This window comes from Chiloscyllium punctatum, chromosome 37, assembly GCF_047496795.1.
Source record: "Chiloscyllium punctatum isolate Juve2018m chromosome 37, sChiPun1.3, whole genome shotgun sequence".
NCBI lineage: Eukaryota > Metazoa > Chordata > Chondrichthyes > Orectolobiformes > Hemiscylliidae > Chiloscyllium > Chiloscyllium punctatum.
In genome coordinates, this window is record NC_092775.1 from 46982482 (window position 1) to 47002195 (window position 19714).

The window sequence follows — 19714 nt, forward strand, 5'->3', positions numbered from 1 at the left end:
TTCCAATTCCAGCGTGTCCGCTAATTCCTGCAGCTTGGTCTTATTCACCTTTTGCAAACCTTCCAAAGTCACAGCATCCACTTCCAGAAAATTTGTGGCAACTGAAAGAGTCATTACTACCCCAAGCTTTGTCTACCCAACCAAATTCACAAATAAAGACACTAGCACCTACCACTCGCTGCTTAAAATCCTGCAAAGAGCCCCCCAATCTGTTATAGCCTAGGCCAGACCACTCAAAACATTCTTAAGCAGGCAACCCAGACCATAACTTTGCAATTTGTTTTGATAAGTGTACAGTGAGAGTTATCTAGAGTAAGCCAGCTAGGTTGACTATTAGGTTTTGACACAGACAGGAATGGGTGGCATGGTGGCTCAGTGGTTAGCACTGTTGCCTCACAGCGTCAGGGACCAAGGTTCAATTCCAACCTCAGGCGACTGTTTGTGTGGAGTTGGCACATTCTCCCCGTGTCTGCATGGGTTTCCTCCCACAGTCCAATAGATGTGCAGGTTAGGTGACTTGGCCATGCGAAATTGTCAAAGTGTTGGGTGCATTAGTTAGAGGGAAATGGGTCTGGGTGGATTCCTCTATGGAGGATCAATGTGGACTTGTTGGGCCGAAAGGCCTGTTCCCACACTGCAGGGAATCTAATCTTAAAATAAAATTACAGAATGAAGCACAAAGAACCCCTACAGAACTCAGCCTATCCAAACTAGACTTAATTATGCTGCTCCGAATATACACAATAGTCCCAATAAGCAAAGCCCCTTAAAACACAGTTTAAAAATATATAACAGATGCTTACAGGTTGAAGTTAGAAGGGCAGAAAGAGAGAGAGCCTGTTCACACAGTCCACTACGGAACTTCCCATTAGTTCTGGATTGAACTGCTCAGTTAGAGAGCTGACCACTCCCCTTTTATTGTACAGGTCACTTCTAAAACATAACCACTTCATCCTGAAGTCTCATCTGTTTACAAAAAGGCATCTTAATACTCTTTCATCTCTGTACCAAACCAGTCTAATCGGCACCAGGAGTGTTTTATTACCCCTCTGAAAAAAACCAAGGACATAGTATCCTTGAGAAAAGGAACAGCTTTCAGAAAAAAGGGACCAGCTTTGTGACAGCACCTTTTGTTATAAAACCTTAAATTATCTTGAGAATGTGACTTACGAAGTTATGGGATTTACATATTAAAGAACCAAAATGAGCAAATCCCTTCTAAAAGATGAAAGACTTAAACCTAGGTTTGTTCAATATGTCATTTCAGCTGCATGACATTGTAATCTTTTGCTATAAATCCTCTGTCTTATGATGCTGTTTCACACCACCTAATAAGAAGTAGCGTTTTGAAAGATAGTGCCTCCAAATAAACCTGTTGGACTATAACTTGGCGTTGTGTGATTTTTAACTTTGTCCACTCCAGTCCAACACCGGCTCTTCCAAATCACCATTAGAACATGTGAAATATCAACAGTAAGATAACTGAACACAATAAAAGAACAAAAGGAACATGCAAATAGGGCAATACAAAAACATAAAACAAGTGGATCTCATGTTGATTTTAAATTTCTTTTTGAATTTCTACAGGACATTCCAGTTAAATACATTGAAGGAGTTTGGAGTACCTTGAAGTTTTTCTTTTAATAATGGAGACAGAGACTCTCCATCCTCCATGGAAAAGGATAAAAGAAAAGTGAAGATGGTCATTTCTCTTAGCTTTACCTCCTAAAAATACTAATAGTGGGTATCTCTGGGCTTCCTCAGGTTGTGACACCACTCCTTTCCTAACATTCCCAAGATTAGTTTTGTTCCTTGTACCTTATTACCTGCTTTCCTGAAGTAATCAAATGTCAGCCAACCAAGACCCTTGCTGGAGGGATGACAGGAGCATAAAGACATTGTACTATAACACGGGCTTTGGTGAGAACCAATAAGTTAACTTGCTTGCTCAATTTTGTTTTGTATTTCCCATTGCTAAACCACAATTCATCAGAATTGAGAGCTGAATGAGAATAAAACATTTTATATGTTTAAAGTCACAGAACACCAGGTTATAGTCCAACAGGTTTATTTGGAAGCACTAGCTTTCAGAACGCTGCTCCTTCATCAACCACCTGATGAAGGAGCGGTGCTCCGAAAGCTAGTGCTTCCAAATAGACCTGTTGGGCTATAACTTGGTGTTGTGTGATATTTTAACTTTGTACACCCCAGTCCAACACCGGCATCTCCAAATCATTTTATATGTGGTTGGGAAAGCTGGGGAGGGAGGGGATAGAATAAAAAGAGAATTGACTGTGGCATCAAGAGTTAAATAAGAAGAAAATATTGAAAATCTGGAATAAAATAATTTAAAATTCTGGATACGTGCAGGCTAGTCAGCAGGTATAAGCCAGTGTGGATTAACAAAAAGGAAGTGACTGACACCTGCTTAATAGAACAGCATCAGATCATGTGAAAAACCAACAGTAACATAACAGAAACAGAATAAAAGAACAAAAGGAACATGCAAATAGGAGAATGAAATTGGAAAAAAACAAATGGATCAAATATCGATTTTAAATTTGTTTCTGAAGATATACAAGGTATTCCAATTAAATTTCTGAAGATTTTCATTAATGTTCTCCAACAGCTGTCAATTTTTTTTTGATTATCCCTCATTTTACAAATATTCATGCTGGTGACATATCCCATCATTTGAAAACTGCAAGGGAAGATTTCCCTTGTGTGCTTTGAGCAATAAAGTCATCAAGCCACTCATAAATTAAAAGGTTTGTAATTTTATGGCATGTAAATCATCAGAAAGGATACTTTTACCTTCAGCGCCAGATGCAGATACATTGTAAGTTCAGACACAGGAGACAAAGAGTCATGCAGCATTCAATTCAAGGGTTGGAAAATCCTGCCAACTTCTGGCTGCAAAGATCCCAAGCAGAAAATGAAGTGCTGTTCTTCCAGCTTGTGCTGAGCTTCACTGGAACACTGCAGCAAGCCTGAGACAGAGATGTTGGCCAGGGAACAGGGTAGTTATATTGAAATCACAGGCAATTGGAGCTCAGGCTCCTTTTTGCAGACAGAAGGTAAGTGTTCTGCAAAGGGGGCATCCAGCCTGCCCTCCATTTTCCTGATGTATGGGAGATCACATTATGAGCAGCGAATACAGTAGACTAGGTTGTGTGAAGTGCAGGAAAAACACCGCTTAGCCTGTAAAGTGAGGAGGGAGGAAGTAAATAAGCCAGTGTTGCATCTTCTGTGGTTGCAGAGGAAGGCACCATGAAGCTGTAGGACAGTGTCAAGAGTGAGGGAGGAAGGAATTGGGATATCCCAGAGGGAACTATCCCTTCAGATGGCTGACAAATGAGGGGAAGAGAATGGGCATCTGATGGTGGCATCCCGCTGAAGGTGGCAGAAATGGTGGCTAATAATCCTACTGATGTGGATGCTGGTGGGATGGTAAGTGAGGACAAGGAGACACAATCACTATTGTGGGAAGGAAGAGACGGGGTGAGGGCCAAACTGCGGGAGATGGATTGGACCCAGCTGAGAGCCTTGTCAACGACAGTGCTGGGGAATCCTCGGTTGAGGAAGAAAGTGAACATTTCGGATGCCCCCTTATCGAATTTGGCATCATCGGAACAGATGCAATGGAGATAGAAGAACTGAAAGAATGGAATCGAGCCTTTACAGGAAGTGGGGTGTGAAGATTTATAGTCCAGGTAATCGTGGGAATCGTTGGGTTTATAGTGGATATGGGTGGCCAGCCTATCCTCAGAAATTGAAACAGAGATGTAAAAAAGGAAAGGGAGGAATCAGAGACGGACCAGGTGAAGATGAGATTGGGGTGGAAATTGGAAGCGAAATAGATAAGCTTTTCTAATTTGGACAAGAGAGGGAAGCAGCACTGATAATGTCATCTATTTACCGGGGAAAGAGTTATGGATAGGGCATGGTGTAGAACTGGAACAAGGAATGTTCCACGTACCCCACAAAGAGACAGGCATAATTGGGGTCCATATGAATACCCATGGCCACACCTTTTACCTGAAGAAAGTGAGAGAAGTTAAAAGACAAGTCATCCAGAGTGAGGACGAGCATGGCCAAGTGGAGGAGAGTGGTGCTGGATGGGGACAGTTCAGCCTTTTATTCCCATGAAGAAAGGAAGAGTCCTGATAGTATCCTGGTGGGGGATGGATGTGTAAAGGGATGTGTAAAGGTGAAGAGGTGGCAGCTGAAGCCTGCAAACTGGTAACTCTGAGGAATTCACAGATGTAAGTGGGAAGGGACTGGACGGAAGGGTCAGGACAAGGGGAGAAAAATATCAAGTCAAAGTCTGAAGAGATGAGTTCTGTGGGCAGGAGGAGGCAGAAATAATAGGTCTGCATGGACAGTCCTGTTTGTGGATTTGGGTAAGAGTGAGCTGTGCAGATTTGGGAGTCTATGAGGTTGGAGGCAGTGGTTGTGGGTGTGGTGGGGAGATCATCAGATGAAATGAGGTTGGTCACTGTTGTTGGCACAATGGTCTGATGTTCCATCATAGGGTCATGGTCCAAGGGGAGATAAGAGGAGATAGCTGAGAGCTGCTGCTCAGTCTTTGTACTAGAGTCGATCCAACAGACTTCAACAGCACCACCTTTGTCAGCAGGCTTAATTACAAAGTCAGGGTTGGATCTAGAGCACAGAGTGCAGTCAATTCAAAAGGAAATAAGTTGGAATGGGTAAGAAGGGGGCAGAGAAATTGAGGTGACCAATATCATGTCGGCAGTTCTTGATGAACAGGTTGAGTGCAGGTAAAAGACCAGAGACAAGGGTCGAGGTGAAGGGAGAGTGTTGGAGCTGGGTATAGTGGTCTGTGGGACAGGGAAAGGACTGTTGTCCAAAGAAATGGGCACAAAGATGACGGTAGAAGAGTTTGTCATGTCTTGCCTGAAATTCATTAAGGTGGGAATGTGGAAGGATAAAACTGAGAGCTTTGCTGTGCACAGAACATTCAGCATAAGAGTGTGTAAGGTTAGAAGGGACAGTAAATATATGACAGGAGGTGGGATTGGAACAGGAGGTGGAGTCAGAAGGAAGGGGAGGGGAGGAAGGTTCCAAAGGGGCTTGGAGATCTCTGAGTTATTGCATCTTATGTGCCTCAATTCCTGAAAGGTAAAGGAAAATCGTCTTATTAGAATGTCGAATGAGCCAGAGGGTGAAGTGGAACTGGGGAGAGAGGTAGCTCTGAGCCAGCATGAAGTGATGCTGATGGAGAGGGAGGTTGAGAATGTGTATTTGGTGATAATGTGGATCTCAAGATGTGGTGAGAATAACTGCCTGAGGAACAATGAGTATCACAGAGAAACCTATGATCCTGGGTGGATTCAAAACATGAAGGACGAAATGGATCAAGTCTGAGCCACACACAGTCACTGACAAATGTGATGTGGTTGTGGAATTGAGTTTTGGCAAATACCTTGTCCATCACCAGAAGCAACAGCAAAATTAATGATGGTGAACAAAAGAAACAATTGGAATGGAAATCCTGTCAGAGAGAACCAGAACTTATTCACATGGGCATACCTGGAAGAGATGTGGCATTGAGTTAAACACTAAACAAAAAAACCAAAAGTACTACGGACGCTGGAAATCAAAACCAAAAACAATAATTGTTGGTAAAGCTCAGCAGGTCTGACAGCATCTGTGGACAAAAATCAGAGTTAATGTTCCAGGTTCAGTGACCCTTCTTCGGAACTGATTATAGCTGGAAAAAGTAAATCTTTCCTATGGTAAGGGAACCAAAACTGTTGACAGTATTCCAGCTTGAGCTGACTATTGCCTTAATTTACTTTAGCAAAACCTCCCCATGATTCCATTCTATTCCCTTTAAAACAAATATCAATATTCTATTTGCTGAACCTGTATGCAAATTTTTGTGATTTATGCACAAGACCTTAAATCCCACTATCCTACAGATTTCTGTAATTGTTCTCCATTTAAATAATATTTAGTTTACCCGATTCCTCCTTCAAAGTGCATAAACTCACATTTTCCTACATTATATTCTATGTTTCAAATTTTTGCCCACTCAGTAACCTGTCTACAGACTCTTGTACACTCTTTGTGCTGAATTTCAGATCTTTGTGGCTAAGTTCAAGTTTTGTCACATTTTTGGAGGGCTTCAAGTTCCTTGCCCTATTGTTATCAAACTTGCCTTGTTAATTACCCACAATGCCCAATGGCATCTCTTATCAGATGTCCGTCTCATCTCACCACCTGCCATTTTTGAATAATTCACCATCCAGCTCTTATCTGCCAAAACACAAGCATCCTTTGTATCCATGTCATTGCTGTGCCCCAGGTAACTACTGGCATTCTGAAGCTGCCCTGTTAGTTGACTGACTGAATCTGAATAAGTCGTAGAAGGGGAAACCGGCACTGTGTTTCTCCAACAGGGACTTGAAGGTCCCTGGTTGATGCGGTGGTGCAACAAATGGTGTCCTCTTTCTGGAGGGCTGCCAATGAAGTTTGGAAGTCTGGTCTGAGATCAGCACTTGAGTCAGTGCCACCTAGAAAGTATAGAAGAACAGTCACCAGGGGTAGTGCCATCTGGAAGGTTTGGAAGAACAATCAGCAGGGTCAGTGCCATCTTGAAGGTATAGAAGAACAGCCACCATGGTCAGTGCCACCTGGAAGGTATGGAAGAGCAGGCAGCATTGCAGGTCAATGACCTTCTCTGCTGTGCCAGAATAAGTGCCACACTCTTCTGTCTGCCATCTCAAACACCATTGATCAATGCCAATACACACACCTCACACCAAGGCTTATGGCCCACTGCCCTCACAATTGTCTGCAATGCATTCCTTCACCAACTCTTCCTCTCAGCCCTCATAGCACCAACCCTGAACACCCTCACAGGGCTGCCTACGTAGCCACCTTTACTCCACTGCACCAACAGTAACAGCTGTGTAATCGCACTCATTGCCCCCTTTTCCTTTGCATGTTTATATGTTTTGTGGAGTAGGAGGGTGATAAATCTCTGTCCCTAAATCTCTGTCCTGGAGCTTCCACAACCCTCCTAATGGCATTTGCTAAGAAGCAGCTGGCAGCAGCCTCCTAGTACTGAGAATGAAAATACCTCAGAAGAAACCTCGGCAAGACTGCCTACTGAATTCCCCACCAGCACAGTTATAGAGCGTGTGAAAGCACGAACTCTGCAGCTGTCCAAGGAAGAAACAGCCCAAAGCACTCACATTGGGCGACCGCCTGAGGCCAGGGACCTGCTTTGCCCAGGCAAGCTAGGACCTTGTGGTATTGGCATCAGGGACTTCATCCAAATGAAGTAACACCAGTGGCAGATAGGCATATGAGTTGCAATGGGCCACACTGCCCAGAAGTTCAAGTGGTGCTGCAAGTCATGTGACTATCTGTCTGCCACCATCAACCTTTAGTAGTTGCCATGGACAGCGAGGTCCAGTATCCTCAGGGTCTGCTGGAGAACTGCATACATCTGTCCTCCTTCGCACAAACTATTGTTCTCCAGATTTGAAGGCATGCCAACAAGGATGGAGGGAACCTTGACCCCAGTCTAAGTCCCCTCTCCTGACAATGAGACAGGGTGGAGGGATATCAGGAGAACAAAAAGGGGACTTTGGCAAATAGGATTGGGGACAATCCAAAGGGATTCTACAAATGCATTCAGGACAAGAGGGTAACTAGGGAGAGAATGGGGCCCCTTAAAGATCAACAAGGCCACCTATGTGTGGAACCACAGGTGATAGGGAGATCCTATATGAGTATTTTGCATCAGTGTTTACTGTGGAGAAGGATATGGAAGCTAGAGAACTTGGGGAAATAAATAACAATATCTTGAAAAATGTCCACATTACAGAGGAAGAGGTGGTGGACATCTTAAAATACATAAAGGTGGATAAATCCCCTGGACCTGATGACATGTACCCCAGAGCTTTGTGGAATGCTACGGAAGTGATTCCTGTGACCCTTGCTGAGATATTTGTATCATTGATAGCCACAGGTAAGCTGGTGGAAGACTGGAGGTTGTCTAATGTGGTGCCACTCTTTAAGATCGGTGATTTTAAAAAAGCCAGGGAACTAGAGACCAGTGAGCCTGTCAACAACTGGGCAAGTTGTCCTCGGGAATCCTGAGGGATAGTATTTACATGTATTTGGAAAGGCAAGGACTGATTAGGGATAGTCAACCCGGCTTTGTGAGTGGGAAATAGTGTTTCACCAACTTAACTGAGTTTTTTGAAGAACTAATGAAAAGGTTTGAAGAAGACAGAGCAGTGAATGTGATCTGTAGGGACTCAGTAAGGTGTTCAAAAAAAAGGTGTTCATGATGAATGGCTTATGCCCAAAATGTCAATTATCCTGCTCCTTGGATGCTGCCTGACTCTCGACTCTGGTCTCCAGTATCTGCAATCCTCACATTTTTCAGTAAAGTGTTCGACACATTTCCTCTTGATAAACTGGTTAGCAAGGTTAGATTACATGGAATACAGGGAGAACTAGCCACTTAGATACAGAACTGGCTCAAAGGTAGGAGACAGAGGGGATGGTGGAGAGTTGCTTTTCAGACTGGAGGCCTGTGACCAGTGGTGTGCCACAAGGATCGGTGCTGGGTCTACGGATTTTTGTATTTATGTAAGTGATTTGGTTGTGAACATGGGAGGTATGGTTAGTAAGTTTGCAGGTGACACCAAAATTGGACAGCAAAAAAGGTTACCTCAGTGTACAACGGGATCTTGATCAGATGGGCTGGTGGGCTGAGGAGTGTCAGATAAAGTATAATTTAGATAAATGTGACACACTGAGTTTTGGAAAGGCAAATCAGAGCAGAGCTAATTCACTTAATAGTAAGATCCTGGCAAGTTTTGCTGAACAACAAGACATAGGAGTGCAAGTTCAAAATTCCTTGAAAGTAGAATTGCTAGTAAACAAAATAGTGAAGAAGGCATTTGGTATGCTTGCCTTTATTGGTCAGTTTTTGAGTATTGGAATTGGGAGATCATGTTAGAACATACAGAATATAGAACATAGAACAATACAGCGCAGAACAGGACCTTCAGCCCTCGATGTTGCACCAACCTGTGAACTAATCTAAGCCCATCCCCCTACACTATTCCATCATCATCATTATCCATGTGCTTATCCAAGTATGGTTTAAATGCCCCTAATGTGGCTGAGTTAACTAATTGGTAGGCAGGGCATTCCACGACCTTACCACTCTGAGTAAAGAACCTGCCTCTGACATCTGTCTTAAATCTATCACCCCATAATTTGTAGCTAGGCTTCCTCGTACAATATAATCCTCTGATTATCTTGTATATCTCTATCAAATCCCCTCTTAGCCTTCTTCTCTCCAATAAGAACAGACCCAAGTCTCTTAGCCTTTCCTCATAAGACCTTCCCTCCAGACCAGGCAACATCCTGGTAAATCTCCTCCGCACCTTTTCCAATGCTTTCACATCCTTCTTTAAGTTGTTGCGGCTGTTCAAGACATTGGCCACTAAATGGTGGAGCAAGCTCAAAAGGTCAAATGACCTACTCCTGTTCTAAGTGCTATGTTCCTGTCCTATCCCAGCTACCAGCAGCCTGGACATTTTAATAAATAGGATCTGACTTCCCCCAAAAAAAGTATGAAGTCTGACATCTGAAATGCATTTACTTAAAGAAACTGCAAAAAATGGAACGCATATGTAATTTTGAAAAATTATTACTTTTTATAGAAAAGTGTGTTCCTTTGTTAACTGTGTCATCAACTTACTGTCTCTTCATGGACCACAAGACTCAACCTAGGACTTGAAATCAAAGTTTCTGGCCCAGAGGCTAAAACTATCACTGTGGCAGAAGGCCACCACAGAAAAGTATACCACAGGAATTTTATATATACACTATGGGATTTCCAGTTATTCTGGTAACAACAGTGTTCATGTAAGTACATCTCTTGAAGGAGTGGAAAAATAAAGGAATTACTTAACCTCTCTTATCAGTCAAGTGGGCCACAGTAAGAATGTACTAATGACATGTTAGTATTTTAAGCTAATTTTCTGAATGGCTTAAGTTTCCATCATGCAGTTTTATATCATTGTATATATAATTATCTAATTTTATTGTAAGCTTTTGTCCTCATTGAATGCAGATGGGAATCATTACTGGATCAGAGATTTAATTTAAATTACTCTGCCAGAAAGACACAACGATCCTGATTTAATTTTACCATTTTAGGTATGGCAGTCCAGGAGAAAGTGAAGACTGCAGATGCTGGAGATCAGAGTTGACAGTGTCGTGCTGGAAAAGCATATCAGGTAGGCAGCATCCGAGGAGCAGGAGAATCAATACTTCAGGCATAAGCCCTTCCTGATGAAGGGCTTATGCCCAAAATGTCGATTCTCCTGCTGCTTGGATGCTGCCTGACCTGCTGTGCTTTTCCAGCACTATACTCTCCAATACGTATTACACCCTCCCCATCATGAACCTGCACTTGATATGGACACAGAATAGAGATTTCACACCATGGTGTTGCAACCTGATTTATATTTTTTGAGTAAACTCACTTTGTGGAATGGCCATATTGACTCAATTGTTTGCTATAAATTGAGATGCAAAATAATGCAATGTTAATTTCTACCTAAGCATAAAGTGTACTCAAAATAGAGATAGAATAGTTAGGAAATGTTCATGGTGAAGAGTTGATTAATTGTCACCTCAATTACATTACACTCCCAGCATCATCACTCCAAGAAAGAAACACAAAATATCTTGTCATTACTCTAATAACTCAGGAAGCCTGACTGGAAAGGTACATTGTTTATTGTTGAACACCAAAACTGAGTCACTCATGGTGTACTTGGGCTAGTCCTGTCCCAGTGCAGACACTTTGACAAACCCATCACGAGATTTTTTTTATATTTAACCTTTTTTCCATAATCAACCAGACCAAAATGGAGCAAGTGGGACTTGAACCCAGGTTCTGGGACATTATCTCTGTGTCACAAGAAGACCACCTAAATCTGCTGTATAATGATGATGAATTCCAACTGGGCACGTGAATGCGTGTTACCAAGGAACTCATACTCAATGACCCTCATGTGGCGATTAATTAATTACTTCCCATCGGCCTTAAAAGGGTTATCATCATTGCACATACTCAAATTTTCAGAAGCCACCAATGATAATTGTCCTGATACCTTCTCCATTTTGTCTTCTCAAATACATATGGCTAAAGAAGTCAGGTCCATCCACAGCTATAAGTCCAAACAACACGTTTCGTTACAACTTTCTGAATCTCTAAAGACAAGTATACGTCTATTCACAGAACGTAACATAAAACATATGTGCCATGAAACAACGTCCGGTGTACAGAGCGTTTTCTTTATTGCAACTCTAAAAAATTCATTGAAATATTTCAAGAAAGCAATGGAGTTCTCTTGGTCAACATTTATCCACCAACATTATTGATTTTCTGCAATTTACTTCTTTGCTGTTTGTTGCTAAATTTCCCTACGTTGTATTAGTGTCTAAACTTAAAATGTACCTCGTTGGCTGTGAAGCCCTATGGGATGTTCTAAAGACGTGAGAACGGAAATGTAACTGTAAATTTTCGATGGACAATTTAGCTCGGGTACATTCCTGGAAACAGCAAATATTGAAGGTTTCATTCTCCTATTTGGCCAATCACTATCATTGTAATATAGATTTAGGATTAGAAACAGAAAAGTTGAATATTTGATTTTTTTTTTCTGTGTAACAGGCTTAAGATTCTCTATAAAATACCACAAGTTGCTCTTGAAGTTAAGTTGATCGTTCTTTTTAGGAATACGGGGTCCCTTATAAAATAAGTTTGCTGGTGAAAACATGTTTATTTAAAGGTTTCCTTAACGCTGTGACGATTGAAAATCCTGGATGATATTTTGGTTCTTTGAAGTGATGGTTCTCTTTTCTATCGAAAGTAAAATTTTAAATTAAGTGACTGCAACCGACAACATATTAAAACTCTAATTGTTGAATCTTTCGGGCACTAAAACTTTTATTTTATGTGTAGGGAATGGCAACAACAAATAAACATTTTTAGTTCATCAGTAACCCGATTTTAAATCTCTGAAAACAACTTGAAGAAATGAGACTGAGATGTTTAGTCTTTTTATTAGTGCATACTCGTCGGCTACCTCGTAAATTAAAATGACGATTAAAACAAGTTTAAAACATGCAAACTAGTGTTACTGCACCTAAAATAAATAAACAAGTTTATTTGGAAGATCCCACTCGAACAATCACAAAGCAATATACACAGCAGAATCTTAACTAGATGTTATATTCTGTTCTGGGAGGGTGGCCAGTTTTACGGTGGGGCCGTGTTCTGGGGTGATTTATTTTAACCAGCAGTTAAAACCGTGGAAACTACATTTGCGCCCAAGTATTCTTTGGTGGCGTTAATAGGGCGCTTCTTAAAATTTCACTTCATGCTCTGCAAATATTGTTCTCTGCCAAGAAATATTTCCAACTGCCTCTTGAATCCATTTGCACCGTCTGCTCCAAATACCTTGCCTGGTATCTAACAGCAGAATGGCTACGAGTGATGCTGGTATGTGACTGACCGAGTTCCCCGTTCTCCCGAAATAAATCCATCTCCTTCACTCGAGCGACAGATTTGTAGCCACACTACAACCTGCATGCAACCAAAACACCCGCCAGTCCCTGTTGTTTCTAAATGTGGAAAGAAGCGCTACGTTAAAAACAGCTTTGTACTCCTCAGGGAGGGAAAACAAGATCACAGTAGCTTTTCCTTTATAACTTCCCAACCTGTGATATTTATCTGTTACTTTTTGTGACAGGTGGGCACAGCATTTATTAGGTAGTGTGTATAACATTAAATTACAGCTCTCGTCCCCCACTATTCAACACCATTATTTCTGATCTTCACCTTCAACTCCACCTTGCAGTCTGCACCCTACATCACTTTATCTTCCCAGCTTCAAAACATTTTCAAGAATGGAACAACAGCAACTCCGTGGGATGGACAATTCCAAAGATTCACGATCATAACAAATTTGCAAGAAAATTATGGATATATCCGAAATGAATCTTACTGATTTTTGTAGATGCACGATAGAAAGCCTCCTATCCGGATACATAACAGCTTGGTATGGCAACTACTCTGCCCAAAACTACACAAAATTAAAGAGGGTTGTGAATGCAGCCATAAACCAGCCTTCCTTCCATTGACTCTGTCTACACTTTCCACTGTCTTGGGAAAGCAGCCAACACAATTAATGACTCCTCCTACCAGAGTATACTCTTGACCACCCTCTTCCATCAAGCAGAAGATACAAAAGTTTGAAAATCTATGTCAACAGATTTGAGAACAGCATCTTCCCCACTGTTTCAGACTTATGAACAGAGCTCCCCCCAAATCAGTATTGATCATTCTCTGTATCTTCTGTATTCTGCATTCTATTCTATTACACTGATGTCCTTATGTAAGGTGCGATTTGTCTGCATTACATTCAAAACATACTTATCACTGTATCCCAATACATGTGACAATAGAACATAGAACAATACAGTGCAGAACAGGTCCTTCGGCCTTCAATGTTGTGCCGACCTGTGAACTATTCTCAGCTCATCCCCCTACACTATCCCATCATCATCCATGCGCTTATCCAAGGATTGTTTAAATCTAGTAAATCAAATCAAAGGGATTGGTGTGAACCTTATAGACTTGTTAAATTGTACAATATCTGAATGTGGACTGGGATAGTGAAAGAAGTGAAGTATTCCCACAGTGCAATTCCCCTTGCTTCCATTTGTAAATCAGCTTTTTAGTCCCAAATTGTCCCCAGTTTTGCCACTTTTGTTTGCTTTGAGTCCAATAGAAGACTTTAGGATTCACTTAATGCTGGCAGCAAATCTCTTTGCATATTCCATCCTAGCTTCTTCTATTTGCTTTTCTACTAATGGGTGGGAATTTCTAAGGAGTGGCAATCTCACACAGATTATCACTTTGCTCCTTCAATACCTGTAATGAAAGAGCTCTACATTTCGGACAGGAGATTCTAAATTGGGCTTCATAAGAAATATGGAGCCATACTTCCATTGTGACAAGTTACTCAGAGCGGAACAGTCAGGGATAGGCAAACTACACTCACTTTTATTACAGCAGTTCACTGTCCAATTCTGAAATCTAAAGGTCCAGCAACACAGACAATGACATTGAAAGCTCCTGTGAAAGAGTAGTGCAGTTGGAGGTGTAGGGTGCGAGGTGGCAAGGGGCAGCAGATAAGTGATGGAGTGTTTTAAGTAGAATTGAAGTCAGGGCAAAATGTTGGGGCAGGGATTGTAGTGTCTGGTCCTGGAGGGAGTAGAGGATATTGGTTCCTGGAAATGGGGGTGGGTCTGGCAGCAAGACAGTGATTGGGTCCAATGGAAGGGCAGCATAGGTATAGGTCCAGAACAGGAAATTAAGGGTCAAGTTCTGGGAGGATGGTGTTGGATCTTGCTCTGGCTGTGTGGGAGAGTGATTCAGGTCTGATGGCAGGAGAATGGGGGAATTAATTATATTAGATTACTTACAGTGTAGAAACAGGCCCTTCGGCCCAACAAGTCCACACTGCCCCGCCGAAGCGCAACCCACCCATACCCCTACATTTATCCCTTACCTAACACTACGGGCAATTTAGCATGGCCAATTCACCTGCACATCTTTGGACTGTGGGAGGAAACCGGAGCACCCGGAGGAAACCCACGCAGACACGGGGAGAACGTGCAAACTCCACACAGTCAGTCGCCTGAAGCGGGAATTGAACCCAGGTCTCTGGCGCTGTGAGGCAGCAGTGCCACCGTGCTGCCCACAAGCAATGTGGGAAAGGGTGAGGGATCAGGTCTCAGGATGATAGTAAAGGTCTGGAGGACATGTAGTTTGGGGTGTGTGTATTAAGTTGAGAGGGTCAGTTTAACAGTTACCTATGCCTTAGATTCGTCATCATCGTCACCTTCGCACACCAAGGTTGCAGTCTACAGGGCCTGCATTCTCAGCACACTGCTTTACAGCAGTGAGACCTGGAGCCTCTACTCCAGACAAGAGCAGCGTCTCAACACCTTTCACCTTCGCAGCCTGAGACACATCCTGGACATCAAGTGGACTGACCGAGTCCAAATACCAAGCCTCTTCACCCTGCTCCAACAACGCTGTCTCCGCTGGGTGCGCCACATACACCGCATGTCAGGTGGGAGGATCCCGAAAGACCTGCTGTATGGGGAACTGGCCTCCGGCAAGAGAGCACAAAGGCAGCCCCATCTTCGTTTCAAAGATTTCTGCAAGAGACACCTAAAGTCACTGAACATGAACGTCGAGAAGTGGGAGGACTTTGCAAGTGATCACTCTCACTGGAGGCTGGAATTATGCAGAAGTCAAAAAAGAGGAGAGAAGCTGAGGCTTTGAAGAAAAGCACACCCACCAATAAAACAGCACCAAGTCAACACCTACAAGTGCAGTTGCTGCAGTCAAGACTGCCACTCCAGTGTGGGCCTCTACAGCCACAACAGACACTGCTCTATCAACATAGAAGCAAGACTTTCCAGGTGCAGATCCATGTTCTCATGAGACTAACAGATGCCACCAGTTCATGTCTTAGATTAGATGTTTAATGCACTACATTTCCTGAGTAGTTGTTTACTAAGTGCAGTAGAATCCTCCAAATCCTCCACTTTAAATGGATACTTTTGGTGGCAGGGAACAGGAACCTAGGAGAACAGGGAAATTGTCCAGCAAAATCTTGACTGGGTAGTTCATTCAGTGTGTGTTGCATCATGGTTCCACAAGGTCCCCATACACAATTCCCATCAATACTTCAGAAATGATAATTCAGCCATCAAAAAGTCTAGTCACATGAATTAATGATGATTAAATAATGAGAGTCAGCATGAATTTCTTACAGGGAAAATAATGTTCAACTGGCTTACAAATTTGAAGAGAAAACAGAAAGGATTGATGAGGATAATGCTGTTGGTTTGATGTACATGAATTCTAAACGTCATTTGATACAGTTCTACATGATGATGTAAATAAAGTTAGAGTTTATGGAATAAAGGAGACATGGGATCATGGAAACAACACTAGCTGAATGATAGAAAATGGAGAAAATAATGTTTAATGGATATTTTTCTCAATAAAGGAAGGCTTGTGGTGGTGTTCCTTGGATGCAGTATTGGTATCGTTGCTTTTATTGATATGATTAGATTCCCTACAGTGTGGAAACAGGCCCTTTGACCCAACAAGTCCACAATGACTCTCAGAAAAGTAATCCACCCAGATCCATTTCCCTCTGACTAATGCACTAACACTGAGGGCAATTTAGCATGGCAAATTCACCTAACCTGCACTTGTTTGGATTGTGGGAGGAAACTGGAGCATCCAGAGGAAACCCACACATACACAGGGAGGTTGTACATACTCCACACGTATACTAATAAACAATTGTCCCATGGTGTGTGAGAGCAATTGCATAATTTTTGAATTGTTCAAAACTTGGAAACATTGTCAAGTATGAGGGGAATAAAAGACATTGACAAGTTGTTGTAGTGAACAGATAGAGGGCAGTTCACTGTGGAGGAGCTTGAATGATACAAAGAACAGAGTAAATTAGAATAAACATCGGGCTTTAAGTCTAAAGGAGCAGATTAAATTGTGTATATATGTGCATAAAGTCATTGAAGATGACAGGACAAGTAGAAAGCAGTTAACATAGTATACTGAATTCTAAACATTATTAATAAAGTATAAAACATAAAGCACAAGAGCAAGGTGGTTATGCTATACTTGTTTTTGACACAAGTCAACTGGAATATTGTGTTCCGTTCTGGAGCCACACTTCAGGAAGTGAATGCACTGGAGAGAGACAGCAAAAGAGGTTTACATAAATTTGATTTGGTTTGGTTTAACTTATTGTAGTCATGTGTGCCTAAGTACAGTGAAAAGATTTGTTTGTGAGCAGTACAAGCAGACCATAGTAACCAAGTACATACAGATTATAGGGTGCTTAGACAAAGTGAGGCACACAGGTTACACTACACAGGAGGTGCTCAAAGCAAGATCAACCTTAACAAGATCAACATTAATTGAAATTAGAGAGAGTCCGTTCATCAGTCTAATAACAACAGGGAGGAAGCAGTTCTTGAAACTGTTGGTGCTTGTGTTCAAGATTCTGTGTCTTCTGCCCAATGGAAAAGGTTGTAGGAGAGCATGGTTGTGTGGTAGGCATCTTTGATGATGTTGGCAGCCATTCTCCGGCAACAAAAAGTGTAACTGGAATCCACAGGTGGAAGGTTGGTTTCTAAGATGGTCTGGGCAGCCAAACTTCAATAGTTTCTTAAGGTCCTAGGTAGAGCAGATGCTGTACCAGGCCAATATGCCCTGCGTAGTGTACTTTCTGTGGTGCATCTGTAAATGTTGGTGAGGGTCATTCTGGACATGCCAAATTTCCTAAGCTGCCTGAAGAAATAGTTCCAGCAATGACAAATCTCAGTATGATGAAAAATTGGAGAAGTTGGTACTGTTTTCCTTGGAGAAAATAAGGCTAAAAGGCAATTAGGTAAAAGATTTGAATATTATGAGAAGTCTGTACAGAGCATTAAGTGAGAAGCTGTTTGAACTCATAAAAGAATAGGTTTAAAATAATGTTCAAAAGAAGCAAATTCATTGGGGGTAAATCTCTTTCACAGTGAGAACTGAGGGTCTGAAAATGCAATGCCTTGAATTGTGGTGGAGGCAGGTTCAACCAAGGCATTCAGAAACCAATACATTATTATTAGAATAGAAACCATACCTAGAATAAAATTTTAAAAAGTCAGGAGAACTGTACGCAGTCATTATGCCCTTTTGGAGGATCATTACAACTTGATGGGTTGAATTGGCTCTGGGGCAATTCTGTGATTCTCTGAATGAAGAAATTGTGTTGCTGTTAAAAGGGAACACTTTTTTGTTTCTTTTATGGTATTGGGATAACTTACCTGATTTTGTATTTTTTGGAAGGGGCGTCAAAAAAAAGTAGTAAAGTGTGCCACTTGGCAAGGAAAACACTGGTGATCAAAGCAACGTGATGAGCTCGAGCTCGAGCTCCAGCTCCCGCTCCTGCTCCGGGTGGAATCCTCCTCAGGGTTTCTGCTCCGGCTCCAAATCCAGCTCCGGGTTTTCTGCTCCGGCTCCGAATCCAGCTTCGGGTCTTCCTTCTCATCCGGGGCAGTGTCGCTCGCGCCGAGTCCCCGGCGCGAATGGCTGACCGCTGTTGAGGAGCAGGTAGAGCCGCAGCAACGTTTCGACCCGCCTCTCGCTCGAGTCGCTCTCTGGCCCGGTTTGGGGCGAAGGGCACTCGGAGGCCGGACCCTGCGATCCGTGCTGTCCCTGCGCTGCGGAGAGGGCGCCCGCTCCTTGTGTCCGTTGCGCGGCCGAGCGCCTTGTTTGTCCGTTGCTAGGCCGCGGGTGATGGAGAGGCGGCGGCCGCCGACGGGAAGCTCAGGTGAATGCGGGCAGCAAAGTGGAGCTCTCACCGCACAGCCCGGCCGAAAGGTGTGGCCAGGCCGACACGGACTGTCCAGTCCGAGAAAAAGAGAGACATGGAGGGAGGGTGTCAGAGAGGGGGAGTACAGTGTCCAGTCCTGGGAATGTAGGGGTGTGGGAGAGGGGAGGGACGGTGTCCAGTCCTGGGAATGTAGGGGTGTGGGAGGGGGGAGGGACAGTGTCCAGTCCTGGGAATGTAGGGGTGTGGGAGGAGGGAGGGACAGTGTCCAGTCCTGGGAATGTAGGGGTGTGGGAGAGGGGAGGGACGGTGTCCAGTCCTGGGAATGCAGGGGTGTGGGAGGGGGGAGGGACAGTGTCCAGTCCTGGGAATGTAGGGGTGTGGGAGGAGGGAGGGACAGTGTCCAGTCCTGGGAATGTAGGGGTGTGGGAGAGGGGAGGGACGGTGTCCAGTCCTGGGAATGTAGGGGTGTGGGAGGGGGGAGGGACGGTGTCCAGTCCTGGAAATGTAGGGTTGTGGGAGAGGGGAGGGACGGTGTCCAGTCCTGGGAATGTAGGGTTGTGGGAGGGGGGGAGGGACGGTGTCCAGTCCTGGGCATGTAGGGTTGTGGGAGGGGGGGAGGGACGGTGTCCAGTCCTGGGAATGTAGGGAGGGGGGAGGGACGGTGTCCAGTCCTGGGACTGTAGGGATGTGGGAGGAGGGAGGGACAGTGTCCAGTCCTGGGAATGTAGGGTTGTGGGAGGTGGGAGGGACAGTGTCCAGTCCCGGGAATGTAGGGGTGTGGGAGTGGGGAGGGACAGTGTCCAGTCCTGGGAATGTAGGGATGTGAGAGGGGGGAGGGACAGTGTCCAGTGGGGGAGGGACGGTGTCCAGTCCTGGGAATGTGGGGGGGAGGGACGGTATCCAGTCCTGGGAATGTGGGGGGGAGGGACGGGATCCAGTCCTGGGAATGTGGGGGGAGGGACGGTATCCAGTCCTGGGAATGTGGGGGGAGGGACGGTATCCAGTCCTGGGAATGTGGGGGGGGGGACGGTATCCAGTCCTGGGAATGTTGGGGGGAGGGACGGTATCCAGTCCTGGGAATGTTGGGGGGAGGGACGGTGTCCAGTCCTGGGAATGTTGGGGGGAGGGACGGTGTCCAGTCCTGGGAATGTTGGGGGGGTGGGGGCGGCGGTGTCCAGTCCTGGGAATGTGGGGGGAGGGACGGT

At 43.8% G+C, this 19714-nt stretch overlaps 1 protein-coding gene across 2 annotated transcripts in view; it reads left to right on the forward strand.

Annotated features, from left to right (window-relative positions):
• The first annotated feature begins 18224 nt into the window (after positions 1–18224).
• Positions 18225–19714, forward strand: part of kif3b (kinesin family member 3B) — a 44650-nt gene continuing 43160 nt past the window's right edge. For both annotated transcript variants that reach the window (XM_072556766.1, XM_072556767.1), the window contains exon 1: positions 18225–18506. The gene's annotated coding sequence lies outside the window, so the exon portion shown is untranslated. The remainder of the gene's footprint in view (positions 18507–19714) is intronic.